Source organism: Nipponia nippon, unplaced genomic scaffold (genome assembly GCF_047370975.1).
Source record: "Nipponia nippon isolate SJK-2023a ecotype South Korea unplaced genomic scaffold, ASM4737097v1 scaffold_6, whole genome shotgun sequence".
Classification (NCBI taxonomy): Eukaryota; Metazoa; Chordata; class Aves; order Pelecaniformes; family Threskiornithidae; genus Nipponia; species Nipponia nippon.
In genome coordinates, this window is record NW_028262380.1 from 76,483,271 (window position 1) to 76,502,142 (window position 18,872).

At 40.3% G+C, this 18,872-nt stretch overlaps 1 long non-coding RNA gene across 1 annotated transcript in view; it reads right to left on the reverse strand.

The window, feature by feature from the left end:
* LOC148051583 (uncharacterized) overlaps positions 1-18,872 on the reverse strand; it is a 260,189-nt gene that overhangs the window by 209,153 nt on the left and 32,164 nt on the right. The window lies entirely within an intron of this gene.

Sequence of the window (18,872 nt, forward strand, 5' to 3'; positions counted from 1 at the left end):
TGGGAAAACTGAGGACCATTCATCTTCCACAACTTTTTAAATGGAGATTTACTTGGCTGCCAGGCAGAGACAGACTGTAAACTGCATCCAAACAACACTGACAACATCCACCAGCATCAGCAGATGCTCGGCACCACGCAGCTCCCTGTTCCTGGTTTAGGCAAGTGCTTCTCTAACCAAGAGGTCTAGGGCACAGCAACAGGGAGACTCTTCCCTTCAGGTTTCTCTGAGCACTGCCTCTCAGTACAGAAGGGCTCAACAGCGCTCCTGATCTTCACTTACTGTTTAGTCAATGATTTGGGATCTTTTTGTGTACTAAGCACTCATTGCTTGCGCGGCTGTTAGCAGACAGCTAAGGGTCAAGTCAGGAAGAGAGACAGCAAAGGCTAATGTTATTCCAGGGCACTCTGAATCAGTGCATTAGGACCTGTTGTGACAGGACATCTAGCCAAACCTCTTTTTCTTTTTAATCTCAGTTATTATCAACACCGGGGTTATATGATACATCACAACAACCTTCCAAAAGAATTAACTTTAGATTTATAAATCTTATGCACTTACAAACCACCTGCGCCTGTCTACAATGATTTTGATTTGGCAATAACACTTTTCTGTGTTACAGCACAGTCTCCAGCAACTTCTTGCTTCACATTCTGTTTCAAATGTTTTTCTCTTCCTAGAGCACCACCCTTTTCCCCAGCCAGTTTCATTCTGCTCATAACAGAGATAGGGTTAAATTTACAAAGTGGTTTTATCCTAATTACAAGCCTTTCAGCTAGTACCTTGGTCTTAGCCTCAGCAGGAAATGATATGCAAAATATACTTTCATGCATTTGACAGTCCCCAAAACTACCGGTCATATAAATTCTGCCAATTTACTCTAATTAAAGCTAAGCAGTGTCGTGTGTGCTTAAACAGTCAATCTGTCTTGAAGTAATTATACCTGAAGGCAGGAATACATCAGAGTTTCCTTCTCTTGGAATTAAACTCAGATGGGCAACTGAGAAACAGTCAAGGGACATTTGCTGATGATTAAATCCAAATCACATCTCCTTTCAGTGTTCTTACTGAGTACAAGCTGCTGCATGGATGCTGATAGATTTGTGGAGGAAGGAGGCAGATGGTACAAGGCACTTGTCAACACTGCACTGCCTACACAAGGCTCGCTCTCACATCCAATGTTGCAGAGGCTTGCGCTCTGAAGCAATGCGTTAGGGAGTGAAAACAAGACTCCGAGACAATGTAATGTATCATACGGTATGTTCACTACGACTGCTAAGATTTCATGCAATTCTTAGTCTTTTGTTTCATTTGCAAGGTAATCACTGCACCTGTTGAAGATCTGCTTAATTCACCTTTATTATCAACCCTGACCACCAGCATAAAGATGATAAAAGCCCTTTTCCAAATCAGATGCTAAGTTCAAAGGGAGAGAGAGGGAGCCCTGGAAGCTCTCATCAAATCTTTACATTTCATTTTGGCTGGTGCGGTTAGCTGAGTTTAGGGACCATCAGATTGTAAACAGATTCTTCATGGGAAGTTCCCCTTTTAAAGGGGCAGCTTATACAGGAAAACACCTGAGCAATCTCCTGTTTTGATGTAAGCAAGGATGGGAGAAGAGCCATCAAGCAGAGCTCCCAGGGGGAAGAAGAATATTAAAGTCTCACCTTCCACACTGCAATATCAGAAGACAACTCTCATGTCTTAATGGTCCTTTAGAGAAGACCGAAGACAACTTCTGGAAATTGACAACAACATTGATTCAGTTAGGAAAAGATTAAGAGGTTGCATTTCTCCATCCAAATCCTCCTTCCTGCTCTCATGTACAGAGCAAGGAGATAGAAGGCAGAGAGAGAAAGAGAAAAAGAAATCATTAACCACTAACCACACTTACACAACCATATTTTCTGTGCCACTCAACAGCACATAACTCTCCAAATTCACACCACTCCCGACACAGTGCTCAAAGATTGTTTAGTCACAAGGGTGCTTACTTTGGCCCTCTAGGAGCTGACAAATTCAGCTTTATCTCTCTGGGATCTGACAAGCCCATCCTGTCACACAGGAAGATGATTATGAATGACAATGCAATGAATAACTTCTTAAACTGAAAAAAAAAAAAAAGCAGCTGACTTGAATATTCTGTTTAGATTCTCATCCTCTGCTGGTTCACTGCCATGGTGCTAAGGTTCCTGCTGCCATTCAGGAGATAACAATACCAACAGATAAAAGTTTATATAGACACATCATTAAAAGATTAACTTAAGTCCAGGTTCAGCCTTCAAGAACATAATTTGAAAGATACAATAAACTATAAAAGGAAAATCCAAAAGACCTGTACAGCTCTTATCTGTAAGCTATCCATGATTTGTCCATCCTCAAAACAAACCAAAAAAAGCAGCTTTTTGTCAAGCTTAGACTTGCACTCCTTTTACAACAAGAGGTGAAACTGTGTCCCCTCCCATTCTCCCATTAATCTTCTTCCCTGTTTTAACACAAACATGGTTTTGTTTTAGTTAGATTAAAATATTTACAGGGATACCTATCTAGGAGTCAGTATTCTTTATTCCTTTATTACAATAAAATCCAGCTATACTCATCACAACAGGCTAGTTCTTGCTATCCCTCTGAACCCGGCCCTTTCCAAAATGCCAGAAACAGATCTCTTCAGGTGTACCTAAAATAATCCACTAGTACTTATCTAGTAATATTCTGTGTTTTCAAAATGTAAGCATAAACACAGCACAGATCATTCTATGACAGAAGTTGCTGTTTACTTTGTGTTTTGTTAAAATACTTCTAGGAAATTAACCTGCTAAAATACTTGGGGCAGGGGGCGCTTTAAAAAGCTGCTTTGCCTTAGAAAGTGTGAAGTATCAGGCACAGGAGAGAAGAGAAAAGACAAAAACAAAGAACACAGTTGTCCATCATCAGAGTAGGCAAAGCAGGATCAGCTGCTTTTTGAAGATATTTTGTTGTTGTGAGGATCCTCACAACAGAATCCCCAAGACTGCGTTTTCCATTCCAATCTCACTGTGGAGCACTGGTTGCAGCGTGACTGTTAATCAGTACTAATTGTGAAGACAGGCTCTGGGGCAGGAGCAACTGTCCACCATGAAGTCAGCTGAGACAGTAACTTCATTTTAGCTTTTTTAAGGGCTATCCGATGTTAGTGATTTCAGGTCACTAGCAGGAGTAGGGAGGTACGTGTCTGCCCTAGCAGCAAATGATGTTAGGATGCTAAACATCTCCTGAAATATCTAGTCTATTTTAGCCCAGCTAAAAACAGAATAAACTAACTTTTACCGTTAAACCTGATTCCAATACTCTAATCCAAGTTTAAGGTTTCTCAGTCACAGCTGTCTTGCCTTTAAAAAAAAGGAAACGAAAAAAGCCAAGTAAATATTCTCTGTGGAGACATTTAAGATTCCCTTCCTTCCCCCTAGCAGCAGTAATGTATGTATCTTCATCTTTTGGACTTTTTCCAAAGTGCTTAACTTTGGAATTTACATATTATGCTTGCCACAGCAAGTGTCTCTTTAGACTACTGCTCCTCTCCTATATTGGTCTATATGCAGTCACTCCTCCTTTTCCCCAGAGCTTGCAGTAATGAGCGGACAGCTTCTTTGCAGTAATTGTGGTCTGTCAGAAGAAACAAAGGAGAGGAAGTGTGTATCATTTGGCTGTCTACTTAATTTTAGTGTAACAATTCCATTTTTAGGTACACAGAGTCTATAATAGAATGGGCATATCCGAGTTTAGCACACAAAGCTCTAAATGAGACTGCTACTTTACAAAACCACAGCACAGAATAGCAATTGTTTCTAGCATGGTAACCACAGTGATTGAGATGCCCAAAGTAGCTTGCTTTTTAAAGGAGAAACTTCAGTGCGTGATGGTAAGCTCTGAAACCACCGATATAAATGGATTAGGCCATGAGCACAGCAAACAATAGTTCCATTACTTTGGCTTAGGTCTGTTTTCATAAAGTTAGAGAGTATTTAAAAAAAAAAAAATCTCCTTGCTCTTTCCAGTATCACTGGAGGGCTGGGTCAGGAAAGAGACACTTTCTGCAAGCGCACACCAGGATATGCTAATATTATCAAGCCTTTTGCTTCGTTGTCAGGCTATTCTTACTTTGCTTCTAATGCTACATGAATGTTTGACTGCTGTTTCCAGTCCACATAACAGCTATATTACTGGAGGTTCCAGTCTGTTGTTTTTCTTCGAAGCTAGGCTTCAGTCTTGGTTAATGTTTGCCCAGAAATATGTAATTGCGGACTTCCTCCTCATAAACCGTTCCAGAGCGCAGGCTGCCATCCTTCCATGCTATTATTATCTGTGTGCCTGCAGGCTAGAGCAGGGTGTGCTCTCACATTTGAGAGGATAGATAACCCTTTCCTTGCAGGAAAGGCACTGAGTGCCTTTGATTGCTGCAGCTGCTACTAAAGCAGACTACCTGAAAGTTTTGCCAGTGTCATTTTCTGCCCCTAGATTACAGAGTAAAAATAGTTTTAGCACAGGCCTAACTAGGTCACAAATAGATCCAAGGGAAGCTGAGAATAAAATGGACCTTTCAAGCCACCTACTTCATAGCCACTGCATATACTTATTTGTGCTTCTTAATTCTCTATTCCGTCTGATTGTCCACACATGAAAAAAATCCAAGTTAAAAACAAACAAACAAAAAACCCCCCAAAAACACAAGCTCATTTTCTACGTTTTTCCCATGTTGTTAAGTATTATCACCTACAGAAGGAAAAAAAACCAAAACTGGAGTAGTTTTTGTATAAAGCTCGGATTTTCAAACAGACAGCAACATAATAATTCAGCATAAGAGGCATTTTCTGGAAAAACAATCAAACCGAACACTTTTATTTTGGGCACAGGTATTCAAGCCAACACAGTGCCAGAAATGCAGTATCAGCAATGATAGTAAAGCCCCAAGCATTAGCAGAAAGGTAGGTAACATTCAGAATTTACAGTAGTGAATATGCCCCAATAAAGCAAGCCCAATTCATTTTGAGCTACTGAAAATATCTTTAAAAATGTCTCCTGTCCTGGGAACTGCCCACATCTTTCAGGGATAACATGGAGAATCCGTGGCATAATCTTTGTAACGTTATGTAAAATGACCAGAAGGTTTTCAATAAAACAAACTCAAATTTAAAAAAATTAAACAGATGAAATCTCTTCAGATACTTTGTAGGTAACAGGTCTTCTAAGGTCTTGCCCAGATCCCTGCTGGTGATAGCCTGGCATGCTCTCCAGTCTTGACATTCCCTCTTTGCCCTCAAACCATCCAGATCTGGGACCTGTCGGAGTGTGTTAAGGCTCATATCCAGTCTATTCACCTGGATTGCCTCTAAGGAGAAATGAGGGGAAAGTGGAAGTCAGCTTGAGCCCAGAGTCTCACTCTAATATAGATTCAGGGTATGTCTGCCACACACATCTAGTCCCAGGACCTGGGAAGACCTCCTGGGTCAAGTAACACAGGCACACTTCAAGAGGTTCACTGTCCTTGAACAGGCAGGTCACATTAAACAGGGTGGATCAGCCAGAACTCGCACACTAAACAAAATAAACCTGTGTCCAGCTCCTCTGCTCAGAGAGATTAGTGAATATCTAGAGTGCAGTGAACTAAAGCAGTACCTCAGGTGGAGGAACGGTACAGTAAAAAGCCTTTGCTTCCTTTCAAATTTAAATTCTTTGACAAGAGCAACAACTGGAAAAAGTTTAGCCATCACTTAAACCAAAAGGTATCTTTGTTTCTGACAACAGCTGGTTTTGAAGCACTTGATGGTTTTAGTACCTTTCAGATGCCTCTTCTTCCTGAGCTCACTACAAACTACGTGACAGTTTAGAGAAGGGCTATGTTCCACATAAAAATGAGATATAGGAGAAAGATATGCTAACACAGAAAAGTAGTGGCAGCTTCGAAAACTTTGGACAAACTTCTAGCTAAAGGTTATTTTTAGAAGGGAAGCAGGACTAAGCAAGTCTCAGGATAAGCAGCCGGAGCTCTACAGACATTCAAGACAGACTCTCAGAGAGAAATTACTGAAGGAATAAGAGTTTACTCTCAAACCAATTACAATTTGCCATGCAAGAGAAATCACCTCGTCCAGCTGAAATACCTCAGATGTTACTTAGGTACTGCTAAGCTAGCTTGGCTTTGTAGCATGATCATAAATATTTGCAATAATTTTTCTATTTTCGATCAATAATTGCAATTTTGGAGATGCTTTTGGTGAAATGAAGAACTAATGTAAAACTCAATCATGTCACAGGGATCTCACGTTAAGTGATACTGAAGTCTCAAACTACCAATACTGGATGAAGCAGACTCCACTGAGTAGTTCCTGAAAGAGATTTACAGCCACATCTTACTGAAAGCATGCATTACAAACTAAGTTACAGTGAAAGGTTATATCTAGGCAGTTTTTCCAAGTTTACCAAACTGTAATGCCTTTGATCCCATTTCATTAAACAGATACTATTTATTTTTATGCCTTCCCAGACATAAGTGAATTCACTTAACATCTGAGGAAAGATCATCCTCAAACTATCATGCTTTACTTTGAAAGCTTAGCTTATTTAATTTCTTAGGCTAGTTTCTACCACTAAAAACACACAGATAAGAAAACATTTATATTAGGAAATGTCTGCTGGAAATTATCCATGAACTTACCAATAAAATTAACACAAAATAACAGCAAATTGTGCTTCTGATCCCAAACCACTCTAAGTCACTGCAGTATACAGGTATGTAAGCATTCACACACTTACGATATATACACAAGCTTAAGTTAGAGAGCACAGCTTTGCTGTCTTCATTGGGCCGAAGAGTGAAACTTTACAGCCACTGCTCTTAGAGGAAATGCTCCGGGATATTCAATAACTATCACAAAGCTTTTTGTAACTTTCCAATAATCTGCAAATATCAAAGTACAATGCCATAAATGAAGCATTAAAAACATTTCCATTAGAATGTTGAAAACCATTCTATACAGCCCCTCTATAAACAGAAATACTTAGTATAGCAAAATACTCAAAAAGGTTAATAGGAGTTTGCTTCAGTAAGGAGTAGTAAAAACGAGAAGATGAGCTACAGGATTGGGCTGCTGGCATATAGCAATCACACAATTAAAAAATAAATAGAGTGAGATAATTTTTGAGCATGAATTCCAACAAAGCCAGCGTGTTGCTAGAAGGCTGTTCAGCCTTCAAGAAGATTCATCTTTGAATTCCTGTTGAAATCAATCCATAAAAATCATATTAAAGGATTAGGCATCAAACATTTGTGTGTTGATGTGCATAAGAAATTCTTCACTCATATACTGCTGACTTTACATTCTTAAGAGGATCTTTTGCCCCATAACAAAGTGTTCACTGTCAACAGTAATTCTTGCGCTTCGTGCATCTGTTGACAAAGTCTGAACAGGAAGCTTTTCTGCAGGTAAAACTTTCAAGTGCTGTGCTTGTACAGGGATGATGTAGGATTCAGACATTTTGGTGAACAGCAAAGTATTGATCTTGATATTTATGCTACAAATGAACTATGAAACAAACAGACGTTACACATTTACTTCAGAAGATTGACAGTATACACACTAGCTTCAGGAACTAAACAGCTATCTTTGCATATTTATACATCTGTTACCATATATGTTCTTTAGGCACAGACACACTTGTAACCAACCACAAGCATGCAAAACAATTCATGAGCATACAAGAACATGCTTATATTATGCCAACAATCCTTGACTGATGAATTAATAAATTTAGCCCGCACACATTTTTATAAAAATCCACTATCTCAGGTGTCTGCAACACTGATTCCACAAAGCACCGAAATCATCCCTGTGCATAATCCATGCATAAGAATAACACTAAAGGATAATGACATTTTGGCTTATGATGCAAAACTCCCAGCTGAGCTTTTCCAGCACTAGTGCTATTCTGGTCTGCATTTAACGCATGTGTGTACTTGTTGAAGGTACACAGTTTAGCCCTTTTTGCCTGACAAAAGGACGTGCCCAACATAAGCCACCTGCGTTAGTAGGAAGCTCAAAGCAGAGATTTAATAGAGCCCCAGGAGAAGCACTTTCTCTCCACAGTTGGCTGATCAATTCCCAACAGTGCAAGTCCAGGGAAGAACTGGATACAAAGCTGCCCCACAACTGCTCTGGAAGCTGCAACTACTTGACAAATAAGGAACAAATCAAATTATCTCATTGCAAACAGGACTGCACTCTCTGCCTTCTTTCTCTCAAATCACGCAGGGTTATTGCTGCCCTGGCTGGATTGAAATCCGTGCAGAAACACATGGGGCAGCAAGGCCTGCTGTGGTCCCTCAGTCTGTCAGTATCTTCAGCGGGGACAAGGTGTCTTCTGTATTTTACCTTCCCTGGCCCCTCTGTCTGTTTACAAAAAAACCCTATACTCAGATTTCTACTTGCTGGCATCTCCAGATATTTCTTTGCTCACAGAAGTTGCATCACATCACGTGAAAGCTCTCTGCAGATATCCATCATTTTGCATGCCATACATTTACTTTCCGCCTGTATTTAAACTACACACGCTCAGATACAGAAGTTACATCAATTTAATTAGAACTGATATTAAGAAAGGTTGACTTAACACAAATTGCCAAACAGAAATTCTGTCTTCAGTCCTCTGTAGATAATTTCCTAGCAGGACCCTTGTGAAAGAGTCCTGCACAATGGTAACTAAATTTACTGCAAGAAGATGGAACAACAAATATAGGAAAACAGCAGTTCATATCTTTGAGTAAAATGGAGTGCTTGTGGCTTCTTCAGCTTCACAGCTTGCCCTGTTATCCCTCATCTATCAGCCCCAAAAGCATCTTTTACTTTTCGTAGAATAGTGTACATTCGAAAGGACCCCTGGAGGTCATCTAGTCCAACTCCCAGCTCCGAGCAGGTCCAGTTAGATCAGGTTGCTCAGGGACTTGTCCAGGAAATAAGAGATTCAGTATTAAAGCACTGGGAAAACCATGAAACATTTCAAGGGAATCATGTAGAAGAGTAATTAAAGTTAACATATGGAGCCTGAAGAGAGGCACTGGGTTTGATTCCAGTTCCCAGCCTCACACATCAGCCGTGTACCACAGAACCCACTCCCACCTTAGACCACAGATGCTGAGACTAAAAGCTTTATATTCTACACGTAGAATTAAGAAACTGGGGAAATGTAACAATCACAACCACCCCTGCACAGCACAGGGTGGTTTCACTAACAAGTGATTATGCATTTTGGGAAGTGCATTTTTAAGATAGCTGTTATTAACCTAAAAGTAAAGAGATCAGGTCCTAACCTGATGCAAACCAGTGCTTACTAGCTAACACCAACAGGCAAACTGCCTCACAATTTGATTTTGTCAAGGAAATGCTTTCTCAGTAAGAAAATCTTCCATCTTCTACTGAAATGCAAGAGAAATGGATTATACCAGATACTGCCTGGTTTATACTGAATTATTGCTAGCACATATATTTGAGTCTTACTGAAAAACAAAGGACAGAGTACAAGTGATCAGTCACGTCTGACACGCACACTATTTCCACAGAATTACTCATGTCTGTGAGGTCTGACACGTGTTAAAGGATTTTTCCTAATTCACGCACAGATGCCTTGTAAATAAATGGCAACTATTCCTATGACTAAATAGCTACTTCATCGGTATTTTGACATAAGTACATATGGAGTTTCCAATAATGCCATCTTCAAAACAAAAACTACGTACTTCCCCCCCTTTCACTTGTTTTTCAGGAAACCACATTTTCAGACTTCCTGTAGCTGACACAGCGTGGGTAAGTCAGGTTGTGCTGTATTACAGCCCACAGCATATGGCAGAATTTGAGCTTCCCATGGTGAGGCATGACAATGTATCAGGTGAGAAAGTCAAACTAGCAAATGAAGAGGAGCTTTGATTTGTTTCAGTTTTTTCCTTCCTGGCATGACCTACAGTTAAACAAACTGGCTGCCAAGGGAAATAGGAAAGGGATGCTCTGAGCTTAACTGTGTGGTTAGCACGTTACATCTTTCTAGGAGTTAATATACAAAGCTAAATCCAAAAGATGGATTTAGGCATCTCTATCTCTCTCTCTGGTAACACCAACTGCCTTCAAGCCCCAACCTAGCTAATCCTAATCCTGCACATCTCTAGATTTTCATCAGCAGATAAATTCAGAATTTAGGTCCTAAGGCACCAATTTTCTCAGCTTCTTTTTTCTTCTGATGGTATTTTCAAGCTAACCTTTCTTCTACCTACTGCACTTGTAAGTCTTGCTCCAGAAAACACATTGGCTGTGATCACAAGAGAAGATCTAGCCCCAGAAAAATTTCAGAAAGACTTCCTGGCAGCAGGTAGGTAGAGCAGGCATCCCCAGCATAGCCAACAGCTGTATTCATACAGTTTCCATACTCCAAAAGACTGATGATAGGGGAAGTATAAACAGCAGGACAAGAGAAGAAAGTTGAAGTGAAATATTTGTATTCCAAATGTTCATTGGAGCAAGGACCTGGAGTCTCCCTCCAGACAGCTAAGTGTCCTAGACACCAGACTAGAGACCACTATCTCTCTTTAGCTTCCCAAATGCTTGATTACTTAAGAACAGTACAATGACTCTAAAAGAACTAAGGGCAACTCACTCCCTAATAGTCTATGGGTGAAGATACTATAAGCCAACACAACCCACATCCTTAAGTCTATAGGCAACCCTGCAATCCGATCTGTTCATCCTACCTTAACAGCCAAAGCCTGTCCATTAACATGCAAATGCAACTCTAAACAATTATTTTATGGCAAATAATTTTAGCAGAAATATCCAATTAATAGATTCATCCCATTATTAGAGACAGCTTGAGATCATGAACCAATCATTATCCCAGGGTGTTGCGGGGAGAGACAGCAAATCAAGTCTCCACAGAACTTAATCACCTCTAATCCCAATTTACAATTAAAAGCTTTGAGAATCATCTCCTGACAGCCATTTTTCTACCTTTCATGCAATTACAATACATCACATTATACACATACTTAAATTATTGTCTCACTTCTCTATAGATTTATACGTTCATCAACACTTTCTTCTCCCTAGAAGGAGTGACGAATGAGAGAGACAATTCAGAACCTTTTCACACTTACAGTTTGATGTCCACACACTTGTAAGAGTGTGGGATAATAAAGGGGGGGGTGGTGGTGGTGAGAAAGGGATTATAGCCAGACATCACTAAGTTAGCTTTCATTTATCTGCATATTCCATTCTTATTACTCTACTGTAAAAGTCGCCCTCAGAGTGCCCAAGGTCAGTGCTGTTTCAATACTCAGATTCTGCACCTGGAACGGATGCTCTCCACCTAGTCATTAATTGCTCTCCCTACTGGTTAATAACACTTCTTATCTGGGCCTTGTCTTCCGACACACCAATAGAGTTGTTCCATTTCTTTTTGTATCCTTGTATTTGCCAAAAAGCCACCCATGCAAGTTGAAGCCTTTGCTACACCCATGTACTATACAGCTTAATAGCTATTAAATGGGCTACGCCCATTGCTCTGCACTTTTCACCAACATGCACGTTGCAGAACAAATAATCTGCTCCCTCACTTAGGAATCCTTTGGTTCAATACACAAAAAAATGACATTCCTTGTAAAATCTAGAGCATAAAGGGCAAAAACAACGCAAGGAAAAATAAGCTTTTCTTCTATTTGTGTAGCTATCTGCTGCATAAAGCCAGAATGCTCAACCAGAGCTGGAGAGAAAGACTGTTGTGGCACACAAAGCAATTCAGCTTCCAGACGAGTTCAGTCCTGCTTGGTTCTACCCTGTTGTGTTCATGGATTCCTACAAAGTGAAAGACTCAAAACTCCTTTGTGCAGATACTCAGGCTGGCCTGACACAGCAAAAGAAGAGAGAGAGAAGTGCTCTCCTCTTTCCCTCGATTCAGACAGCCACTCTCCTTTCTTACCTTGCTCCTCCCCTCCCCACATATTTCTCCAAGGTCACTGCTGGGATATATAGCAGAATTTTGTTTAAACCTTTGTAACACCATGACTGTTAGAATGACTTAGGCAGCAAACATATTAAGCCTACATGCGTTAGGAGGAGACAGGATAAATTCTTGCTTTGCTATATGATTATCTGAACAGTAGCAGACCTGGAAAAGATTTTAAGAGGTAACATGGGCAGACATTATACACAAAAGCACATCAAAAAAACTAATAGTACAATATTAAACAAACACGGCAAAAAACACACATTTGTCTTCTTATAAGGACTCAGTCCTATATCTTTCTGCACCCACATTTCACTGGCCTCAAACTGATCACCACTAGCATAATCACAGGCCTTAGAGTTTGCCATGCAGGACATGCTTCAAAATTCCAGAATTAGCTTGAAACACTACAGCTCCATTTCTTTCAGCACATGAAATATTAGTAGTCAAGCTGCTCTTAGCACTGAACAAAATGCATAAAGCACTTGGCTTTTGTTAACAATGCTTATTTTGGATATGCAACTCAAGCAATGGTTTGGATCTAAATTCACAGTAATCCTCAGTACAAAACTAGGCTTAAAAAAGTTACTGAAGTCCAGATGCTAAAATAAAGCCTTCAGGAACAGCCCTGATTAGCTACTCTGTCCTTGGAATAGCTTGGCAAGGAATTGTCGGAATTCCTTCCTCCTCTTTCCTGGGGGGAGTGGATGCTGTAACAGCTCCCAAAAGGATGACACTCCCTTCCTTTTGCCTGCTTGGCTCCCTGCGGGGAATAGGTCTGGATTTGCTGGGCAGGACAGCAAGGGGAAGGGGGGGCTGTAATCCTCACTCTTCACTAGACATGGACACAATCCGAGCTCAAATTATTGACTTGTAACATTGCCACAAAAAGAACCACTTGAATTTTTGCTGCGTTATAAGGCTTGAGCAAATGGCTGCTATTGAAGTGCACAGGGCCTTCAGTGCTCCGTGAAGCCAAAGATTTGAGAGGAGTCTCAAACACACGTCCTTATCTTCCACTGCAAAATCGCTTTTTAAGGGCAAAGCATATTAGCACTCATAGGCAGAAATCCATATATGCAAATAACCAAAAAAGATCATGAGAAACCCTAAAAAACTACCCAACTTGTGGATTGCAGGGTTTCGGGGGGTACAATAGCTTTTTGTTGAACAAATCAGGAACTTCTACCCTCCCCCTCCTCCTCCTCCCCCAGCACGTCACAGACTTTCATCATCCTGTAATAGCTGGTATCATCTTTTTCTTTTGGCACCCACAGTTTTAGGTACTGGAACTTGAAGTATGGTTTACCCAAAGCTTTGGTATCACAGCTGTAACCTCAGAACAGAGATGAAGAACTTAAACCACGTAACAAGGAGCACTTGTACAACTTCATCTTGTTCTGACACCACACAGACAAAGCCTGACAGTACCGGTCTTCTCAGCTAATCAGTACAACTTTTGGCTCAAGTCCACAGGCATTTGCTCATACCAGCAACCTTATGGGGTTACACACCATGGGCTACACATTAGGGCTTTTTTGATTACAGTGCTGCATTCACCTCTGCACCGTGCGTCTCACAAAGGACACAGCAGAACTAGAAAAGATTAGAGAAAAAGGCAATGTGGGAAGTAACAGGTAGAGGACAACTTCTGGACAAGAAGAAACTAGTTAGGATGCGCCAGCTGTCTAAGAGGACAGAATTGACATCTAGAAAACAATGAATGGAATGATGCAGTAAAAAAGGAAATTATTTACTGTATCTAATAAAGGAAGCCATGGAGCCTGTTTTTAAACTGGCAGCAATTTAGAAACAAAGGAAAGTGCTTTTTCTTATAACAGTGTGGAACACTGGCTGGTCGAGGCAAAGCAGCACATGGGTTCAAATGGAGATCAGAGAAATCAATGACAAATAGGTCCGGCAGCAGCTATCAAGCCCAATGGTCTGAATGCAAACATCAGACTAGGAAGCTCCTATTCGACTCTGTCAGAAGCTGAAAAGATACAGCAGGGGAAAGATCCTTTCAAATATATACCCCTTTTCTCAGGCCCTTTCCCAATCCCTCTCTCACCGGCCTCTGCTGGAGACAGGATACTTGTCACAATAACCTGTGATCTAATCTGGTGTGACAGTTGCTCTGTTCTCATAAATTTCACTACTTGAGTAAGACTCATGCTGAACTTTACAGATTATTGAATCCTTTTCAACATTTACTGTTACAGTGAGCAACAGGACACGTTCCTTCTTTCATGATTCCTTGTTTTCTGTGGATGATCTCAAAGTACAAAACCAACTCCCTCTGTACAGTTCACATTCAAGCAAATACTATGGAGACCAAAGAAAGCCTCTTGAATATTATTCTGGTTTCACATATCAACAATGAAGACACAAAGGACTATACTGAAAAACTTCCTATGTGATCTAGTGAGCCCTACATCTTCCTGAATAGTTAGGTTGCAGGTTCAGTGTAGTAACCCATCACAGATACTCAGTGTAACATCTTTGGTGCTTCTCTTGGCCAGGAAGCTACTTAGCAACACAGCTGCACAAAGTTTGCTGCAATCCTCCAAGTTTATGAGGAGTTCTTTCATTTGAACATGGCATGCTCCTTTTGTTTACCTGCTGCTTGGTCTCATGATGCACCCCGACATTCTTCAATCACTTTGGTGCTTGTAACATAGCCAGAGGCTTTGTTACCCACAGGACATTGTGGTTTTAATAAATTTGTGGAGACAGGCTTTGGTGAATTATTCTCGCAATATGAATAAATAAATTTTTAAAAAATCAGCACAGACCAGGTTGCAGGTTTCTCCCTTCCACTCCACTCATATCCTTCTGGCCAAAAACCAAAACAGAGGGAGGCCAACTCACTGCAGCTGGTTAAAGAGGAGGGCTGAGCATCCGGCAACAGAACACAGCTGCCTGCCACACGACAGACACCCTGGTACCAGTGATGCACTACCCTCATGGGCAAATGAATTGCCACTATAGATCATTTTGTGATTATTTGCTACTCAATGCTTTCTCCCACTGCCCCCCTAGAGAATTTTTGACTAAACATTGGAAAAAAGGCACTAATCATGAATAATGCAGTTCCAATTACAGTATTTGAAACATTCAGCTCAAAAATATGTTCTCACTGTTTCCTTCAGCTTGCTGTGTAGGCAGTCCCATGTGTGCCACCACAGTGGATACACTGTAGTGGATATGAAGTGAGCAGCACAAGTATAAAGATCAGAATTAACTCCAAATTCCTCTGCTTTCAAGGAACTGTTTAGTTTAATGATTAAAACCTCATGAGTGCTTGGATTGTGTGAACACCTGTCAGTGCACTCTGGAAGAAAAAAGTATTTGCTCGCTTATTTATTTGAAAACTCTAGCTACATACTAGTCAAAGGAATTTTATTTGGTTTTCAAAACAGAGGTGAGATGACAGTTTCAGCCAAAAAGTGAAGCTTCAGTGCAAAAATCAGCACGCTCAGTTTCAATACTTATCTTTTGTTCATGTAACTAGTAACTTTCCTGTAGGGGTGCAGTTAGAACTGAATACCGCACCTTTAAGTTTCCTACTGCTCAGCTTTTGTAGGTAGCTGTACTAATACCCCCACACCCCTGAGTATCTAGGAAGTCTGCATACTTAAGCTGTAAAAAAGAGAATAAGGATTTTAAGCATTTAAGGCTGCCCTCACCACCTCAGCTCTGCCCTTACACAGCACATTTGCATTACTTTTTGCACCAATGTAGATTATTCAGTAATAAAAATAGTGTTCACCAAAAGCCTCTCCCCCTCTTTGACAGTCACATCCAGGCAACTTTCTACCTAAAGCTCATTTTGACTTTGGTTCTATTTTTCAAAAACATCAAGAGCTTTTTTCAAACAGGCAAGAGAGGTCCATTTCCTCCACTCTCTCCAACATTTGCATCCCTGCTTGGAAAATAAATAAATAAGCTGTGACATGCCAGAGAACAAGCCAGGAAAATATCAGCCCAAAAGAAGCAAGTTTTGGAAAGCTGAAAACAAAGGATTACAATAGGAATGCTTATATAATCTTAATTATAGAGGATGCTTCTTCCATAACCACAATGGCATACACATGGCCTACAACTGCATATGTTAGGGAGAACAGTAGCTATTCTACTGGCTTCTCCCTGTGCTTACCTCCCTCTTATCACAGTTAACAGGGCAAGAAACATTCATTTGCATCCCCTCCCCCCAAAATGAAAAGGTTAACTGTAATTCTAAGGGGAGATGAAAGTGTTATTACTACTGCAGAAGGATATCAACCTAAATAACCCTCACACTCAGTAAATCAATAGGATTTTTCTGGTTGCATAAGAACAGCCGCACAGTGTTTGCATAGGGAAACAATCAATATGAATGTCATCCAAATACGGAACTGACAACAGCAGGGAATGTGGTCTAAGGGAGGAGATGGGGGGAGGGAAGGGGGCTACACAAGAGGAGAAAAGGAAAGCATCGAAGGTGTTGGAGTCAGGAAAACCCTTCCAAGTTTTAGTGCCTCGGCAACCTCCATTCATATCTTGAGAAATGTCAGAAATCAGGAAATATTACTTTGGGTTGCATGCTTCTGTCCTGGCCTATCAAACATGCAGAGTAGTAACAGCAAATTACTGGAAACTGCACTTTGAACTTAGCCACTGGCAAGGATCCCAGTCAAACAGAAATGTAAAAGTTCCTTTCCTCCATGGGGCCTCTTGTATGGGGGTGTCCCCATAGACATTCAATAGCTGGTTGCAACAGGTTAGAATGAGGCCCAGAGCCAGAAAAACAAGCCCTGACCCGTATTATTTCCTACTGCCTATGTTGTTTATTAAAAAGATATTTTGGCACATCACTCCCAGCTTTGTTGGGCTATATTAGAGTATCGAGGCCCATCGAGGAAAAACTGGCACCATTTTCACAAACTGTTCACTCCTCCTTTTCTTCCAGCATTCTGCCTCATGCTTCCCTGTATGCATAACTATATGCTTCCCTGTATGCATGACTAACAAAGATATCTTTAAAGAAGAACTAGAAACAGTCAGACTGGTTGCTAAGCAAAGGCTCTGTATTTCCTGTGAATAGAAAAGTAATTAGCATCTAAACCCTATCAATATTTCTACCATAGACAAAAGAAACCTTTTTCTACACACCAGACTTACAACATGGTACAAAAAGAAAAAATCCTACAACAAAGTGTTCAGGAACATTAAATTAATGTTATTAACACCCCAGAGAGTGCCCAGTAAGTGCAGAAAGGCATTGTAGATTTCCCCCTTCCGGAAGTGAAATGATCAAAAGATTGGCCTCTTTGCAGTCTGTTATATTTCTGTCTAAGAAAACCCAGTTTGCACAAGCAAATAAACTAGCTCATTATAAAACTAAGGGGTCAACCTGAGTCAGATAAACTCGAAAGTCAGACAGCTGAAGAAACAAACCTCTATTTAAGCCACAGCACAGGTGATCCTAGGAGGAAATGGCAAATCCCCATAGAACCACAGCTTCCACATTGGGCAATAGAGAGCACAAGGAACAGAGGTGTGGCGAGAGAGTATTTTGCAGTTTTCTAAAGGGCACGCAGTTCGCCACACATTTAATCAGAAACAACAGATCCCAGCTTTGCATTTGAAGGGGAAAATTTTTGCAAAGAGAAAAATCAAACATTGTAGTCACAATGCAGCAAGTCAGATGTTATTGCTCATCCCTCACCATGTTTCTTGGCCGTACAAATCATAATGTGTAATCCGTTTCTTGCCTTTTTTTTTGTTTTGTTTAAAGAGACTAAGATTTCTTCTTGTTCCCTCCCCTCCAGGAAAAAAAAAAAAAAACAAACAACCAAACACACACCAAAAAAACAACAAACCAACCAACCCTGCTCTGCTTTTGGATATTTGAAAGGAAAAGAGGGGAAAGGGAAAAAAAAAAAAAAAGGGGGCAAGAAAAGGACCATAGGAAGGATCACAGCATTTGCCAGGTACTCAATTTCTCCATTTACATGTCTACCTTGGTCCTTTTGCTGTACCTTGTAATAGACAGCAACTTCTGCCCTAAGTATGCCTACACATACTCCTCCCCACGATCATCCTGAACACACATCTAATCACTCCTCCTACATATACCAACCTAATAAGCAATACACCATCAGTCAGGTCTGTAGCTGCTGAGCACAAGTTCCATTTTTCCCTTACTGACAAAAGGAAAAAAACTTGACCACATCAGAACTAGTGAAGAGGAATGATTTTAAAAAAAAAAAAAAAAAAGCCTAAATATCTTACCAAGCATCTTGAAAATAATTTTTTTCCAATAAGTTTAAATATAACCTTCCTGGTGGCCAATTAATAATGTGTTGTCCATTTGATAAGATTGGTATGCATTTCATTTTCAAAAAGAAAGAAACATGTATAAGAAACTAATACACTGAACCTCACAGATGTTTCTACAGAGGTTCCAGATCAATAAATCCTGCTTCCAATGAGACTTGCAAAGGCACACATCCAGACCTTATGAAAGTAAAAGAGCGTTTATGACAACTTCAGCCTGTTATTGTATGTCATAAGGACAGCACCGCTTATGCTGTACTCTAAAGCTCTCTTTTTTTTTTTTTCCCCTTCTCCTCCACCCCATGGCATTACAATGCAGGTTGCTACAAGAGAGATTTACCCCATTGCACTGTCTTCTATGGAAATCTAATAAGCATTGTTTAACGTAAAATTTGCCACAACTTCAGCGGGAGAAAGTACTTTACTGTGTATTTACACATAGTCTAATTTTGGTCTAAAAATAAATCTGTTTCTTCTGCACTTGCAAACTCAACACATGGATAAAATGTAACATTTGAAGGACCACAGATGTT